Here is a 17,077-nt window from a genome sequence, read left to right as displayed (position 1 = left end):
ATAAAAATCCAAACCACTATTGCTGAAGATGGAGCACAAGTTTGAAATCAAAAGGCTTTCTGGATTTCAGGTTCCAGTGGTCACTGAGGAGGGCAGAAAATCAGTGCTGCCAGTGGCAAAGCACCAGATGAGCAGAGGAAATAAATCTGACTCTTAATGCGCAGAAAGGGCATTACAAAGATTGCCTGTGCCATTGGTTATGGTGGTTTTTACTTAAGGAGCAAAGACTCCATATACATATATAAGCGGTTACTTAGAGTGTAGGCCAGTTATATTTTCAGTAATGCTCAGAAACACATTGTAAGTTGGGATTTCTTTGCTATAATTGGTTTAAAGTCAGGCATAGAGGAATAGGTCTTGGTGAGTCTTTTTTCAAGTCTTTGTTTCTTAAAAATTGCTTGTATCAAATATGTTTAAAAATGTGTTGGTTTATATTGCCAGTTTGAAGTGCAGATCAAGTCAGCATTGCAGCAGCCACTGTGTATAGATGTAGGAAGAACATCTTTTTGTAAATATCAGTTGATACATCTTTGAGTGTTTAATGGAACATAACATAAAAGGCACATTCCTTGCCAAAACTTCCTTTGTGCTGGGCTTCTCTCTAATGTAATTTCCGTCAGTTAAAGAATAAAGAGAGCATGTTTTTGGGCCCGTTTTGCTTGGCAGTGCACAAAGGAAAAGAACGTTGGGGGGGTTGAGAGTATTATTTCTCAGCTACTTCATACAAAGAAATACTGTACTGCTTTCAGAAATCTCTTAGTACAAATGCCTCCTGTCACAGGCGATCAGTGTTAAGCCATTTTGACACAGCTGTATGGTATACTGCAGTGTGTTATAAAATTGTTGTCCTGGACTCAGTAAAGAAAGGCTGGAACTGGGCAAGAGCTGAAAGTCTGATTTTCCATACTCACGTGGGCACTAATTGTGGAGTGAGAACCGTTTCAGTGAGTAGCCATTTGGAAACAACGCTGTCTTGCACGTGCACTCAGGGAGGAGGCTTGCGTGGTGCAGAGCTGCCTGGGGAGAGGCCGGCCTGGGCGGGCTGGGGTGTCTGTGTCTGTCTGCCTGGGGTCTGTGCGGTCATGCAGTGCTGTCTTACAGGAAGTGGTCAGAGATGATGCTCCATCGCTTCCACGGCACTCATGTTGACTTGGCCTTCTGATTTTGTCAGTATGTCTCTATCACAGCCCTTATCATTTAAAATCAGTTTCTTTCCCTGTTTTGAACTTAAACACAACGTATTAATGCTCCATCTTAAAACGGATCCAGACAGTGTGGGAGGGCTGAACATTTTGGGGACTTCTTATTTCAAGCCTTTATATTCATGGCAGTAGATGTCCTACCAGTGCATTATCCCAATCAGAAAAGTTTAACCATAGAACACAGAGCGCATGGCTCTGTCTTCTGCTGCCTGAAGTGTTTTCTGCCAGTTCTCTGTACTGGGAGCCAAGGTTTGACTGGGAAAAAGAGCTGAACTTCCACTTCAAAAGGTGGGGAGGGAAGAAGCCAGAGAGCTGCGAACTCTGTCTAGGGTGGGCAGCATTGCTGCCAAAGAGGGAATGGCCCTGGCTGCCAGCAGTCAGCCTGGTTCAGCAGCTGCCTAAAGACGCTGGGAGGAGAGATCCTGTGCTGCATGCTCGGCACGCACTGAAGTTGTTCTGCTGTCGTAGCCCCGCGCAGGGAAAAGGCAGAAGGTAAAGAGCTGAAGTTCCCTGTGGTTGTTAGCATAAACATATGCACATGGATGTGCTTCATGCTTGTTAAACTTACATCCCTGTTGCCCTCTTTCAAATGATCTGTGTAATACTGAAAATGAGATAACAGTAAATAAAATGTTCAGCCTACTTTGCAACTGTCAATAAGAAAATGTCTCCATTTTATGTTGTGTGCGCATATTCGGTTATCAGATGTTTCCTGCCGTCCTGCTGCTTGATGCTCTTTGTATGTCTCTCCTTTTGGAACTAGCATACGAATTTTCTCTCCTAATTACAATCTTGCACTGCTTAAACTGGTTTGCTAATGATGAGAGTGGCCATTACTTCATTAATGTGTAAGAAGAAAGTAAGATTCAACTCCCTTGCCTTCTCCTGGTCACAAGTACTTTGAAGGTAGGTGACTTTATTCCCACACTTAAAATTTGAATATACTATCTTTTTTTATGCTCGAAACATCAAACTTCCTCATTAGTGGACTTACTGTGAGAACATCCTCTAGATCTGGCTCTTTGACTTAAAAAGAGAAACTGAAATTTTTATCAGATTTATTTGTGTTATACTGAATTCCATCAGATTTTCTTGGTGTCCTTATATTTTTCAATTTTCATGAAAGTGCTTTATTTAAAATTTAGTTTTAAGAGGTGGTTTCTTGATGTTGGTTCAGCATTGCAGCCTGTTCTGTTTGTAGTGTGTCTTCAGTACATGGCCCAATACAGCATGCTGTCATACTGGGGTGGGAGAGAATACTTGGAGATTTGAGAGGAAGCAAAGGCCTGTCTGTAGTTTTTCATGTTTCTTTTGACTTTTTTGTTCAGTTCTAATTCATTGCTTTTTAATAAGTGTGAGCCATTCAACTTCCAGTGCTGGTTTTGTTTTTTCTGGTTTTGCAGTTGAGGAAACACAACTGTGTTTGTGATTCAAACGCATTTTGAAACAGAATTGGCTTATTTCTTTGCTAGTATATTCTAGCAAAATTACGTAGACATAGCATGATGAAAACAACTAATTTTGCCTCTGAGTATCCATTTTATTCACAGTGAGCAGGGGAATCCCGATGTGCAAATGAAGGGCACTCTGTATTTGCGTGAAGTGTTTTCTCTTGTGGTCTTTCAGTTGGGTGTTTCCCTGCTATTTTGTTTATTGCAGGCATTTATATGTGGTGAGTTTAACAGTTTCCTTCAATAGTTTCTGAGTTCTTTCAAGTTCTTTTGGGTGCTTACTCTGGTGTTTTGCTTTAAAAGAATCTCCAGTCCCTCTGTAGATAACTAATTTTGCAGCTTTGCTCAAACTGCAAGGTCACAAATCCTGTACCTTCAAGTGAACTGTAGTTTTGGTTTTAGCATGGCTCATTTTAACTTTGTTTGCCTTTAAACCTGGTTTCATGCTTTACTTTCACAGTAAAGGCATGCTGGCTGTTCCAGTGCAAGTACACGGTGTTCCTTTATATTTGCTGTTGGTGTGGATGTAGGCTGCTGCTAACACAGTAAGAAGAAAGGGGTTTATCGATATTTGTATAAGGTGTGTGGTTTATTTTTCCCCACTGGATGTGTTGTTAAATAATAACCGCTATAGCTCAGTGTTATTTCTAGGTAAGTTTATAAAAGTACACACATCACTTGAAGGACTATGGGTTTTTTCCCACCCTAAACTGTTGCATGGAGACTACTGTTCAGTATATAATGTGTTAGACTGCAGCAGTGAAATATGTGTTCTCTAGGTGGAAACAGAGAGATGTATGACACTTTAGTGACATGTATATAATTAGTTCTGGGGAAGCAAGAGTGAATTACCATTTGTGGTCAGCTATGTATTAAAATAGGATTATGTTGTTTCCTTAAACAGATGTAGAAAGTTTTAACGAAAAAGGTAGTGTGTTTTCCCTTGGCTTGGGCAGAGCGACCTGCACTCAGAGGGCAAAAGGACGTGAGTGTAAGTTACCTTATCATGGCACAAGAAATAATTATTTGATCCTGCATATTATCTAGCCTTGGGTTTGGTCTGTCTCATACTTGGCTGAGATGGAGGGGGCTTTGGGAGCCTTCCGCTTTCTGAGGCGCACAGCTCCTCCACACAGGCTGGGTCTGGCTTTGCTGTGTGGAGGAGGAGAGACCGGTATTCACCAAGTTGGTTGGTGACTGCTTAAAAGGAGAGGTAAATGCTGAAAAACCAAAGGCTGCCTCCTGTCTGGCTACCCAAAATGAGGCCAGCTGGGTATTTCAATCAAACAGAAATGCCTCCCTCAGAGTGATTTAAAGCACAGTCTGCAGCTGAGCGTGTGGGGTGAGGGAGAGGTTTGTGATGAGCAGATTATTTCATCCAGCCATCTGTGAGAGTCAGGGTCTCTTGCTCTCTTCTGTGTTGTTTTGTCTTTAAGGAAGGTGGCTTTTAAGTATGCCACAGCATTTCCTGTCCTGCCAGGGTGACGGATGTGGTCCTTTCTGGTGTGTGGATGGCTGCAGGTTGCCATGGCAATAGAAAGCCTCCCCAGCCAAGGACTGAAACGCTCCATCACAATGTCTTTGCTGGGAAATGCCTAAAGCAGCAGAGACATCTTGTCCTGTTGGGGAGCGGAGCCACCTCTGAGTATCTCATCAGTCACTGAAATGCACTGACCCTATCTGATTTGATTATGGATCAAAGGATGAGGGTGTTTTCAGACTGAAAGGGTATCACTGTATATTGAAATGCATCTTTGCTGTCATGTGGAAAAACACATTTCTGGTGTACTGTGTTCCTTCTGCCTAGCAGGGATGCTTTCCCCTCATCTGATCGAACATGAGAGCACGAGTACCACATTGGACTGACTTAGCTAGATCAATCACATCCTGTATTTAGTCATCTCTCTCTTGCTTGGCAAGTTACATTTCAGTGCACCATGAGCAAGTATAAAGACAATTCTTACATAAGTCACTTTAATTGAGTTTGTCAACTTTAATATCCCGTTCTGATCTCATTTGTTGTTCTTCACTGACTTCAGCAGAATCATTTCTGATGCACAGGATGATAAGGGAGGTTCAGATCTGAAATGCCCGTGTGCTGCAGTGAGGTGAAGCAGTCGAGAGTACTCCCTTGCATGCTGCTGTTTCCACGGTGTGGCGTTCCCATCAGAGAACAATCCTGGTCCTCACATGATGCAAATATCCATTGGTTAGAAGGGAAACTGACAGCTGTTTCTGTCTACAGACAAAACACGACCTGAGCTTCAGAGCTGTTTTGTTACCTCACTCTCTGTGCACACATGGGAATTTCATATAATTAAGTTTTTAGACTATGGCCTGTATTTTTATAACTCTTTTTTTACCTTATCTAGCCTGCTGTGGGTGCTGCTACAATATAAAAAAGCAAGCAGTGAAAGGAATCTTCAATAGGGGGTGTTTGAGAATTTTTTATAATAGTTTATTTTAAATCCTTGCTTCTGTGTGGGTAAAATGTAATTAAAGTAAGAGCTGCATTGCAACTGATGCTAATTCTGAAAATACATTAAGTATATATCATCAAAGTTTTTATTTCTGAAAGCTCTAATTTTGTAAAAATACTGGAAAGCGTTGGAAATAGAAGCCTGGTTGCACTGTAAATAGTGCAAAAGTATTTTAGTAACTGTAGTACTAATGAGCAGAATGTCTTTTTTTTTTTCCCAACCCCCCCTTTAATTTTTTTAAAATGGCATTAGTATTCCAAACAGCAAAATCCCTGGCTGGAGAATTGTAGAAATGATGATTGCTCATTAGCAAATAGAATACAGATGTTCCGTTCATTTTGCCTGAGTGCTTCACATAAACACCTTGGGGAGTGACTGGCACAGAGTACAAAACTTGATAGCATAACAGTGTGCTAAACACTTCGGGGTTGGCAACAGAAGCAGAGGCATACCATGTAATTTTGTAAAATTTCATGTAATTTTTAATCATTTGTAGTGTTTGTGTAATGTGACAATCTTCACATGGGAAGGGGGTGGGTGGCGGATGCGTGTGTCTCTACAGGGCTGTAATCAACACCAGAAACTAGAGTTGGGTCAACTTTGTGGAGGTCTGTTCATGTCTTTTTGGTTGACTTTCTGCCTTCAGCTTAAAGGAACAAAATTCCGCCGCCATGCAGGTCCGTGAGTGTTGTATTGGTTGTAGGCTTTTGTATTTGCCTGACCAGTTGCCCAGAATTTCTTGGGCCTCTGAGGCAGCATCTCTTTGGTTCTTTTCTCATGTATCTTCAGGTGGTGTTACCAGGTAGGAAATCTGTTGTTCCTCGTCTCCCCTTCTTCCATTCCTCCCTCCTCCCCCTACAACAATGATCCAAATTACTTTTAATTTTTAATTATATAGGTGCCATGACTGTTTTCAAGCACATACTAAATAAGGACTGGAGTAGTAAGGCACCATTAGGGACTTTGTGGTAGTTGTGTGTTAGTTGCTATGGGATTTTACGTCCCAGTAGGATGTTGCTAAATTCGGTTCTCTGCCAATGCCTGCGGTGCTTATGGAGCAGCTGGAAGGGGAGATCCCCCTACTCTGCCGGAGGAGCCAAGTGAGCCAAGCCTCTCTGTGTCCCTTGCTCTTGGACTTTGCTCCTTGCACAGTTTTCTAGAAGAGACAGTTCCATTTCAGTGAAGATGCAGGAATTGATTGGTTTATAAAACACATGTAAGAAATGCTGAATCTCATTCATGCAATTGGGTAGACTTTTAAAGAAAGGGGATTTGTAGCTGTGATATTACTCTGGCCTCTTGCCGTGATGTGTGTTGTACTTGTTTAGCTGCCAGGGACAGGCTGGGAAGAAGCTGAATGGACTTCAAAAGTTTCAAAATTCATTTAATTTGTTAAAGAATATATTGATTCCAGTGAGTTCTTTTTGTTATTTTTTTTCTTTTTTTTTTTAACATTGGGTAAGAACTCTTCAAATTACTGCCATAAAGTCATGAGCAGTAAAGTTGTGCTTCAAAGCAGCACCTACTTCAAACTGCAGCTGAACTACCATATGCCAGACCTGATTGCCTGCTGCAGCTACTCTGTAAAATTATTATGCAGCAGTACATCCTTGGCAAGCAATTATTAAAAAATGCTTTTGTGGCATTTTTTTAGACCTTTTAAAGTAGCTTTTTTCTTTTCCACGTTAATGGAAAAGACTTAAAAGTATTAAACAATGTCAGCACTGGGAATTGGTCAGATGATACAAATGAGAAGACAGCATTGGGCACCCAGAGAGCTGGTTGTAGCCTCAGGGTTTGTTGGTTGTGAGCTCCCATCCCACATTTAAATACTTAAAACTAAATGGAACTTACTAACATTAGTTTGTCCTGCTGAGTTGAAAACAATCTGTATAAACGTCATAAACCATAGTAGGTGCCAAAGTTAAACCACTTCTAGAGGCAGAATCAAATTAAAGTGAATTGAAACAAGTTGGATCGGCATGAAGTGACTCTGTTTGTAAAGAGTACTTTGCATTTCTATATCTTTTCACAGCCATAATTGAGAGAAGAATATAGGCGACTTCACTTACAAAGCTGCTGTTTGCTTCCTCCTTTTGCCCTAAAGCAAACAAAATAGGCAGGCTACCAATTTGGAATCTATTGAATGAACCCAAATCACTTATGTGCTGTTTAGTTGTCATGACAGCAAGGCAAATAGATGTGTAAAGATTAGCCAAACAAAAAGGCAAAAACCTTGGCCCTGTTGTAAGGATTTGGAAACACAGTTAGTTCATCAGTTGTTGAGGCTGCAGGATAAAGGCATGTAGGAAAAAGCAAGCTGAAAGTAAAATGCCTCATCTGTGAGATGTGTTGGAATGAGGGGATTCTTGGGATAAAGTTTTAAGTGTTACTGTCATCTCATCATGACTCTTCTGGTTTCTGTTCCATTGCATATTCAATATGTATTGAAAATCACATTAACAAATAGCAAGGATGTGAAGGAAAGCATGTTAAAGGAGAAAATCAGTGATCATGTAAGCTTATTGACTGAGACACTGCCCTGTTTTGCAAAGATGTGTCTGAGAAAGGTGTGAATGAGGACATCAGGTTTCTTATTAGATCACATTAAAAATATCTGAGAAATTGTAGACTTCAGGACAACTACAGCAATTATTATTGTCAGCCAAGACACATGTAGTAAGAGACCATCTTTGCCTCAAAAAGCTTGCAGAGTGAATACAGCAGCCCATGCAAAGGAGAAAAATTAGACTTCATGTGTTTCATCCTTCTAAACAGATGCCCTGAAACCACAGTGTCTGCATGGAAATAGGATGTGAATTTGAGGCTGTGCTGCTCCCAGGGTTTTGCTGACACGGGCAGGTATAGGTGAAGAAGGACTGTTGTCATATATCTTAGTCTAGAGTCTGTCATTGAATATGGGCCCAGGGCTTAACAGAGAAAGTCCAGATGGATTGAGCCTTTGGTCTCCTGTCACTGCCTTGGAGGTCTGATGTACTTTTCTTGGAAATTGATAAATGGAGTGGTAGAGAACTGTTGCTGTGATATGAATTATTCCCACTGTTATTAAATAATAAACATGACCACAGCGACCTGCTCAGTCTCTACACTGGATTCCTTCTGTGCCTTAATCTTGGTAATGGCTTCGTGTTTGAACTACATCATGTCATGGGTGAGCTGCGGGCTGCTGAAGAAAAGGGCAGCAGAAGGAAGTTGGTGGTAGATTGATACCATATCATGTGTAGCATAAAGTAAGGTAGTAAAAAGCCCTAGGAAATTACATTTCTTAAGTAATGCGATCAGAATTGCACTTAGACAGAGAAGATTGCTTTGTATTTATTAGTTGTGTTTACTGCTTTTTCTGATGTGCCTAAATAGGAAAAACAGGTATTCGGAAACTTCAAGGAGTGGAAAATGGAGTTCTAGACCCAAATCTGTACAGTTACTTTTGGGAATAACACAGCAAAATGAGTGAGCTTGATTTGCTGCGCAGCAGATTCCAGGATTATATGATGTGGAAGGAATTTTTTACTTCTAAACCCTTTCAGTGTGATGAAATGCAGGGAAGAGGAAGGAGGGGCTGACATAAGTGCCCTCGGTTTTTTTAACCTCTTCTGTGCTCTGAATCCAGAGACACACCAGCTGATTCACGGAAGCACAGCCCATCTGCGTAGGTGGACTCTACCAAAACAGTAATTAAATGTAGTGTGTGTTTCTGGACTAGAGCTAAAAGGGAATGGAAAATAATACTATTTATTCTGTGGTTTAAAGCCGTGCAGCTATAAACAGAAAATGCAACAGAGAACTGAGTTCGCATGAAAATTGATGAAGAGTACTGTGTGTCTTCTTTTGTATTTATGCATTATTTAAAACAAGTTTAGCAGACTATAAAGCTTTTGATTATAGTCAGCTTGTAAGTGTGTTCTGCTACCTTGTGCAGCATCTCAAAATGAAATGGACCAGCAGTTGTTTACAAAAGCCAAAGGTTTTCAAGACCAGCTGGTAGGAGGGGCAGATGGTATTTGGGCGATGTGTTGTGATGTGATCTTGCAGTCCACGCAATGCTGTGTTGGGCTGATTTATGGAGATCCATTTGCAGAGGCACCGTAGTGAACTGCTTCATTGAGAGAATAAATGTTTGAATGAAGTCTTGCCTTTTACACTGCATTTAGTAAACACCAGTGACTGCTGTTACGTCTGAAGAAAATGATGAGTATTTCGGAGCTTTTATTGAAATACTGGTGTCCTTTGCAAGCAGTGATCCTTCTGTTGAGAAGAGTTTTCTGTATGGGTTGTGAGAAGGTGAAGAAGCCGCGCGAGTAAGGTTCAGCCCCCCAGGTTTTTATGGTGGGGTCACGCAGGACCGTGTCAGTGGCTGGTGGAGGGCCGGGTGAGCTGGCAGCCCAGGTGTGCTGCTGCTGCGCGAAGGCCCAGCGTGCTGCCTTGGCACCACCTTTCCCTCCACCGTCCGCTTCATTTTGAAAACTCAAGCAAAGTGAAAAGTGTTCCCGCTCCCCTGCAGGCACCCGCCTCTCCTCCCACCCGTGTCAGCATGCAGCCCTGCCCCTGGCGCCCACAGCATGCTTAAGGTTGGAAAGGAGAGAATTGCTTTTCTTGGCTATTTTAAAGAGGGCCAAAATACTTCCTTGCAAAAGGGAAGGGTGGGGGAGCTGAACTAAAGTAGGGATAGCAGTGAAACCCCAGGTGACAAAATCTTCGCAGTGTTTTCCTTTCAGGAACTAATAAAGCTCCTCGCGACTTCATATTCAAAACCTGTTGAACCTGTTGGCAAGAACAGAGCCCTAGATCCTTCTTGCAGATGGTTTGTTTGTTGCTACCAACTGCATTTCAATTGCCTAGTGATAGTGTTTGTTTTCTTGGAATTTGCTTTCTGGTGCAGGGTTTCAGCGGTGGCTCCTGACCACAGCCCTGCGGAGGCGGAGGTGCTGCGGGCCGAGGTATGGGGCTGCGGGCACCCCACCAGCCCTGCCCTGCGCCCGGGGGGACGATGGCGGGGCGGGGGGGGCTTTGAAGAGGCTGAATGTGGGAAAGAGGGCTAAACTGCAGTCGCTCTCCTGCTGGCAGGCACGGTCAGTGTTAAACCCGTTGCTTTTATAGGAACAGTCTGACCTACTTATTAACACATTGTATTTCCATGTTCAGCTAGGGCTGTCTGCCCCGGAGGGGTTGTGTTTCTGACCCTGCTGAAACGCGGGGCCCCAGCCCTGGCCCGGCCTTACTGGGGGTCTTGGGCAGGGCATGTCCATGTTTCTGTCTGGCAGTGAGGAGCTCTGCAACCACAGCAGCGGGTACTACGTGCTTATCTGTGTGGAAAAAGGGGAAAAGCCTCCTGGAAGGACTGACACATGCCAGAGAGGAACGGGAAAATAGAAAGGAAAACTGAAGGGAAGTGATGTTTAAAAAAGGTTTTGACTAGAAATGTGGGTTTAGTTGCATTCTGTGGGGTAAAGAGGGGTGAGCCACTAATGGCAATAGCTGTGGGTACGCTTAGGCTATCTGAAAGGAAAATTCTTTTGCCGGCATGTGAAACTCAGAGGTGATTGTAGTCAGCTCCTCTTCCCTAGCTGCATTCAGAAAGGGAGGTAAGGGTTGGTTTGGTAAGAACACTTGCCAAGAAGCAAATCTGGAGAAGACTAAACATCTGTGTGGGGTCAGTGAGAAGCTTTCTCTAGATTTGGTCGGCTGGTGGCACTGTGGTGATGTAAGAGTTGTGCACCTCACCTTATGGAGACATGGCATCAGCCAACATGGGAGGCAAGCCTGCAGCTCTTTCCAGCCAGGGCTTTGGTCTGTTTAGCAAATCCAGATTCCTGTAAGCAAATGACAAAAGTGTGGTGGTGGAGAAGATGGGATAACACTAGAAAATGTCCTTTCTGTGGCACACTTTTGCTTCTGCCTCTGCTCTGGGGGCTTTTCAGTTTTCCAGAGCTATTGGATGACTGTTTTCCTAGGCCAGCGGGAAGTATCTTCTCCATCCATTTGTAACAGTGGACGTAGACCCTCTCTGTTGGTCTGGGTGGGATATATACCCTTACATGACTTCCCAGTAAGAATGAATTTGCTACTGTGACAGAACCCTTCAGCTGATTTAAAAGAAATTTTTCTGCTAAGTGTTATAGAGGCTCTTACAAATGTAGCTGTTTAGTTCCCAGGTTGGAAAGCTGACAAAATTGTCCAAATAGTCAAAGCGTTCTAAGAGGTTTCCTCCAGTTTTGCCCCCTGAAGAAGCTGTGACCTCCTTCAGTAATGATACTGCAATGTAGCCTGAGCTTTGAGGACCATGGAAGGTGGAGTTCATGTAGGATACACACTCAGAGTGTTATCACAGGTTTTGCCACAAAATTCATTTTTCTACCTTTTGTGCTTTTTCTCCAGTGCTTTGTACGCATATGCATGTCTCTTTCTTTGATGATGTACACATACACCCTTAGTCAAACCATTTAATCTAAAAGTTTTAAAAGAAAATAAAGAATTTCTGTATTTAAATTCTTGAGGGGCACTCTGCTATCATAATGATAGAGCTGTAGGATTACCCAGAGATCCAAAATGACAGACATCATAGTTAATACTCATCAGCATCCTTTCTAGCAATCTCAAAGCAGTCCCATCAGTAAAAAGCCTAAGCAAGCTGTGCTGCATTATCATGATTGAGGGCCAGATCAGATTCAATGTTGCTGGCTGACATGAGGAATAGAAAGGAAGTCTTCACACTTCTAAAACTAACTTTGTAAATAAGCTCTCTCTAACGTTGCAAATACGTCCTCACGCTTCTGTTAAAATATCCAGTAGTGACATGAGAACCAGCCTCAAACATGTTTCCAGATACTTTGCCTTGAAACTGTAAGGAAGAGAGCTGCTTACGTTCATCCCTGATAAAGGAAGATGTAGCTCAGTGCTTTCCCAGCATTAAGAGTGTGGGGATTTATGAATTCCAGGCCCTTCCCAGCCAACATCAAGTCTAGCAACATTGATTTTTAATCAGGCATAATTACCACTGTTAGTCTCCTGTGAAACAAGTGATACAACATACCTCTAGCCATTTTAAGGCTTTACGCTGTTTTCCCTAACTGTATTATCGTTGTACAGTCTAACTCTTGGTTTTCTGCACTAAGGGGTCCTGTAACTACCAGGTCTCCAACTTTACTGGAATTTTATTGACAATTTTGCATAAAATAGAAATATTTTCATTGGTGTTTTCCCAGTGGAAGCACATTTGTGGCTTTTATAACAAAGGCTCTACAAAGACTATAATACATGCTATTAGCATGTTTGTTGCACCAGATGAACGTTGCACCAGATTTATGGATAATTGTTTCTAAATTGGGGCATCAGGTATGTGTTAGGGGAGGGGAAGGGGTCCCTATAAGGTTTTCAGTTTTATTCCTGACTGCATGCAAGACAGCTGTTTGCCTATAAATGATGGCATTAAAAAGAAAAATAAGTAGGAGCTTTTTTCACGTTGCTTTTCTGGAGGTCCGGCACCCTTATACTTTGAGATTTTTCTACCCCCTGCTGGAGAAAGGGAGAAGCAGGGAGCTTCAGAGTGACAAGAAGAAGCTTCAACAGACACCGGGGTGCTTAGAAACTCTTCATTTTCTGGCCCTGAAGGGTGGCGAGATGGGTTGGGAGAGCCTCTGCGCAGTCCGTTTGACTCTCCCATGAGAGGGCAGGCAATCGTTACAGATCAGTGCGCAGAGAGCAGAGATGGGGAGGGGTTGGGGTTGGGGGGGGGGGGGGGGGGCTGGGGCGAGACAAATGTCTTATCTCTGTTTTGCTGTAATCGATCTGATTACCAAACATTATTAAGATTTGTTTCCCCAGACAGCCCGTGCTTTGCTTTCACAGACACGCAGATCTGACGCACAGATCATACTAGTAAATTGAATTTGCGCTGGCAGAGTTAGTATGTACTGTTTGCTGTACGTACATGAAGCAGAACTCTCTAAAAGGCCAGAAAGATGTCTGTGTGCTGCACTGACAAGGGTTACAGAAACTTGTGCTTAAAATCAGTAAACCAGCTCTCACTAGACATTGTTGAAATTTTGAAGTACGAAAAGAAACGTGGGGCAGGTTTTTTCCTATTTGATTTTAAACACAAATTTGACAAAAAGACTCAAAACTACAAGTAAGCTCTCTCTTTCTTCGTGGCAGCTTTTGTCCTGGTACCTGCTTGGCTGGAGCAATGGCGGTTCCTCCCTGGCAGGGACGAGGCTGCCTGGGGTGGGGAGCAATGCTGGGGAGCTGCAGGGGAAATGAGACCTAGCACCATTGGAGAGGTGGTTTCCCCTCTGGCCTTGCTGTGTGCCCACAAGAACGGTGCAAAACACACTTGTGAGTCTTGTTAATGAAAGCACTGATTTTTTACAAAACTGTCCTGAGCTACATTTAAGCTGTCCAGCTGTTCCAGTCTGGGGCTGAGCCCTGCAGGATGCTGGTCTGTGATCCTCTTCCACAGGCACTACTCATTCTCTGGCTTGTATACACGGAAGTGCTTTCCTGGATTGCAGCCACAGCTCTCACTACTATCTGGATAAAGCTTTATTTCTTTTTTCTTGTTTTAAATGCCCAATGACTTCGTTTAGGCACAGCCTGTGCAAGTGGTCAGTTTGGGTCCCTGTTCACTGCATAAAGAGAACAGGGCAACAGCCCCTTAGCTTATCCACTCTGTTTTGTGAAGTAAATGCAGTTTACACCTCTCAGCTGAGGATCTGAGTTTGCAAAGGAATTCTGGTTGTATTCTGCCCGTTTCTTACTCCTCTGATAATGTTGCCTGTCAACTAGTGGGGATTCAGAGTCCAAGGAGTTCGCTACAGGGTCATTTGTAGCGAATCAGAGGTTGGCATAATTGGAATGCTGTCTCCCATTCTTGGTTTTTTTTTTTTTTAATTAAAATGTAACAGATAATAGTAAAAGGTTGTTTCAACTGTTTTGGGTAGAAAGGAGCTGCATGATGGCAGTTTGGCATTAGAAGCATCCAAGGGGCCTTTAAACACAGTTTAGCTGGAAAGTCCTGCCTTAGTACTCACTTTCTAAAGACTCAAGTGAATTATTCCTTCACCACATTTCAGTTCGTGGCATTTCATACTTTCTCTGTTTTTGAAATGTTTTAAGTAAAAAATTCCAGTGAAGCCAGTATTTTACTTACATGTTTGCTACTATAATAGCAGAGACGGTACTAAATCTTTTCATTAGCACAGTGTTTACTGGAAGATCTGAGATGCATATGCAACCAAATTCAAAAAAAATTTAAGTGAAAGCAAGTTTGATAGTGTTTTTTCCCCCCCAGGTTTACAACATATTTTCTACAAAATCTCTTCTATGAAGTATTGAAGAAAGAAACACACACCCCCAATAACTAGGATGTAATGTTTAGTCTAAACAGTATTGCAATTGTTTTAAATAAATCCTATTGTTATGTATGCTATTTAAGCTAAGTTAAAGCCCCAACCTAACCTAAGGCTGACTAATTTCACTCTTAAAGACTTTACAGTGTTCAGGCAGCTTATGTTCTCTGCTGCTTTCAGCAGGAGCTTTCATTAAAAAAGGCCAATATGGTCTCAGAATATTGATTGTTCTAATTAGAAAGTAATTGTGTTACTCCATTGGTTATCCTGTAGACATCTGCAGTGGGATTGTCAAGATCTTCAAAGGCTATCTTTGTTTTCATATTTCATTACAATAATCCTTCAAAAATTATGTTACTTCTTACACTGCCTTACCATTGGCCTGCGTCTCATCTCTCAGCCCACTTGGGAGGCTCTCCAGCAAAAAAAGTTAAAAGGCTCTAAACACTAGATTCCTGTCTCTTTGTCATTTCCTTTATTTGAAAATTAAAGAAGTTTAGAAAGACTATTGCAGGAAGAATGGAACTGGTTTTGTCAGATGATGGCAGTGTTGCTGGGGCTGTCTTCCTCCATTGATTTCCTTCTGAGAAGCAGAAGAACAGCTTGTTCCAGCCATGTTGAACATCACTCCCTGTGGAGAGTGCTCAGCCGTCATCCACAGACCCAGGCGAGTCTTTAGCATCGCCACGTACAGGCTAGGGCTGGCTTGCAGCAATGCAAAATAACGATTGTCAGTGCTCTGATGGAAAACAGGCTTTAGTCTGCTTCCATTTGTTTGGGTCAGTTTGTGTCTAGGTCCTGTTTGTCTTTAATGGGGATACAGTTGCAAAAGATTGGCAGGGGAGGAACGGGTGCCCCAGCAGGGTTTTCCAATAGGTTTTCAAAACTATTAATTTGATTTAGTTGTTTATTGATTGATTCATACTAGTGACTGTAAGTTGGTCTCAGTCTTAGGAAGAAGGGAAGTAAATGGTACAGACTTTGATTTTTCTTCATTTATAATGCACCTGTCTTGGTGTATGTGTTGGTCTTAACTCTACAAACAAAAAGTGTTCTGTTTTCTGAGGTGTGACTTTACTCAAGAATTAGCAATAACACACCTTCGTTTATCCACTGTCCCTCTGGGGAAAGACACGTAACCTAGAACTGGAGGGCAAGCATGGGCTGGCAGTCACGGCTGTGTGGTAGGGAGTGTAACCCTGGCAGACTGCATGCCTGCCCGCCTGCCTGTGTACCTGCTAGCGGGTTATGCTTACACTGTTTTTTTAACCTTACTTCTGGGGGCAATTCTAGCTGTCCTGCCTGCATCCATGCCTTGGAACCCAGGGTTGCACAGCATACACCAGGGTGGGAACTGCTAGGCTCGCAGCCAGTTGTCACAGCCCCTTAGGTTCACAGAGAAGGACCTCGCTAAGCTGTGGGCCACCATCCTTCCCCTCTGGTTCTCCCAGTCACCCGTATATGAGGCTCTGCCTGCTGGCACCTTTCTGCACCTTCCTGCCTGGACCCGCTCTGCTGTCCTGCAGAGAAGAGCAGAAGAGAGAAGGCAAGAGTCTGAACAGAAGTTTATATGCAGGCGTGGTAGTGCAGTGGGAGAGGTGAGACCACTTGCAAGCCAGGTCTCATGTGGCTTGCTCGCTGGCTTTCCTTCATGGTGCCATGGGTCAGGTGCTCCTGGATTGGCCTCTGGCCAACTCCTTTTCATTATACCAGGTGTCTTGCTTATGCTTAAGGCTGCTGCCACAGAGCTCAGGCTGGCTGTGTATGACAGCTCTGGGCTTACATCAACCCTCTGGACTGCACTGACTGTCAGATATGAGGCTCCGGCTCTGTGCTGCTTTTCTCCAAGTGCAGACAGCCACTGGGCTTCAGGCATCCTGCTTGGAGCACATCACCCACGGGAAGCTGATAGGCATGGGTCCTGCGCATCCATAGCACTGACTATAAGCTTTTTGCAGGTCAGTTTTGTCATGACATGGTATGAGGTCTGGTCCTGGAGTGTCAGACTGGTGCTTCTGCAGGTTTATGCAGGTGAGCCTCCGTACAAATAAGTTCCCCCTGGCAGAGTTTCTTCATGACTGTTTTTGTGCCCTTTCCCTCTCTGTCACAGAGTTTTGCAGAGGGCTTACCTGCCCTAGAGGAGCAGTCTGGGAGGCAGCTTCTGGAGAGTCCTTTTCTCTGGGTCACACTGAGAGCAGTAACAATGTGTAAATACTTACGAAAACTCCACATTCAAACTTTTTATTTGGTTCCAGCTCCTGTTAGCAGAGTTTTCCCAAAATGCCATTTCTCCATTGCCTAGAAGTGTTCTGGTTACCAGTCTTGTCTTCAGCTGATGTTGCTGTACTGAAACTGTTTTTAAAGTTAATAGTTCTTCCTTGCTTTTCCCCCGTGGTCACCTCATTGTAATGATAGCGTTACTATTTTTCTTAAAGTCTGTTTCTGTGTTGGTTCGGTTGTCCAGCTTGGGTTTTTAGCTTTTTTTGGGGTTTTTTCAAAGAATGAGTTGTTCCTACTTTTCTCAGGATACAAGTTGGAGCAGGCTCTTTGTGCAGTGACTTGCAGAAACTGCAGCCTCC

At 43.1% G+C, this 17,077-nt stretch overlaps 1 protein-coding gene and 1 long non-coding RNA gene across 9 annotated transcripts in view; both read left to right on the top strand.

Annotated features, from left to right (window-relative positions):
* FOXN3 (forkhead box N3) overlaps positions 1–17,077 on the top strand; it is a 210,053-nt gene that overhangs the window by 156,650 nt on the left and 36,326 nt on the right. The gene's annotated exons all lie outside the window — the stretch shown is intronic.
* LOC308067013 lies at positions 3,569–6,546 on the top strand. Its single transcript, XR_013929402.1, has 2 exons — positions 3,569–3,644; positions 4,693–6,546. It is a non-coding gene; the product is annotated as an uncharacterized lncRNA (long non-coding RNA).

Source organism: Falco punctatus (assembly GCF_963210335.1).
Source record: "Falco punctatus genome assembly, chromosome: 7".
NCBI classification, from domain to species: domain Eukaryota; kingdom Metazoa; phylum Chordata; class Aves; order Falconiformes; family Falconidae; genus Falco; species Falco punctatus.
The sequence above is the reverse complement of the archived record's forward strand: the minus strand, read 5'-3'. Positions and strand labels throughout refer to the sequence as shown.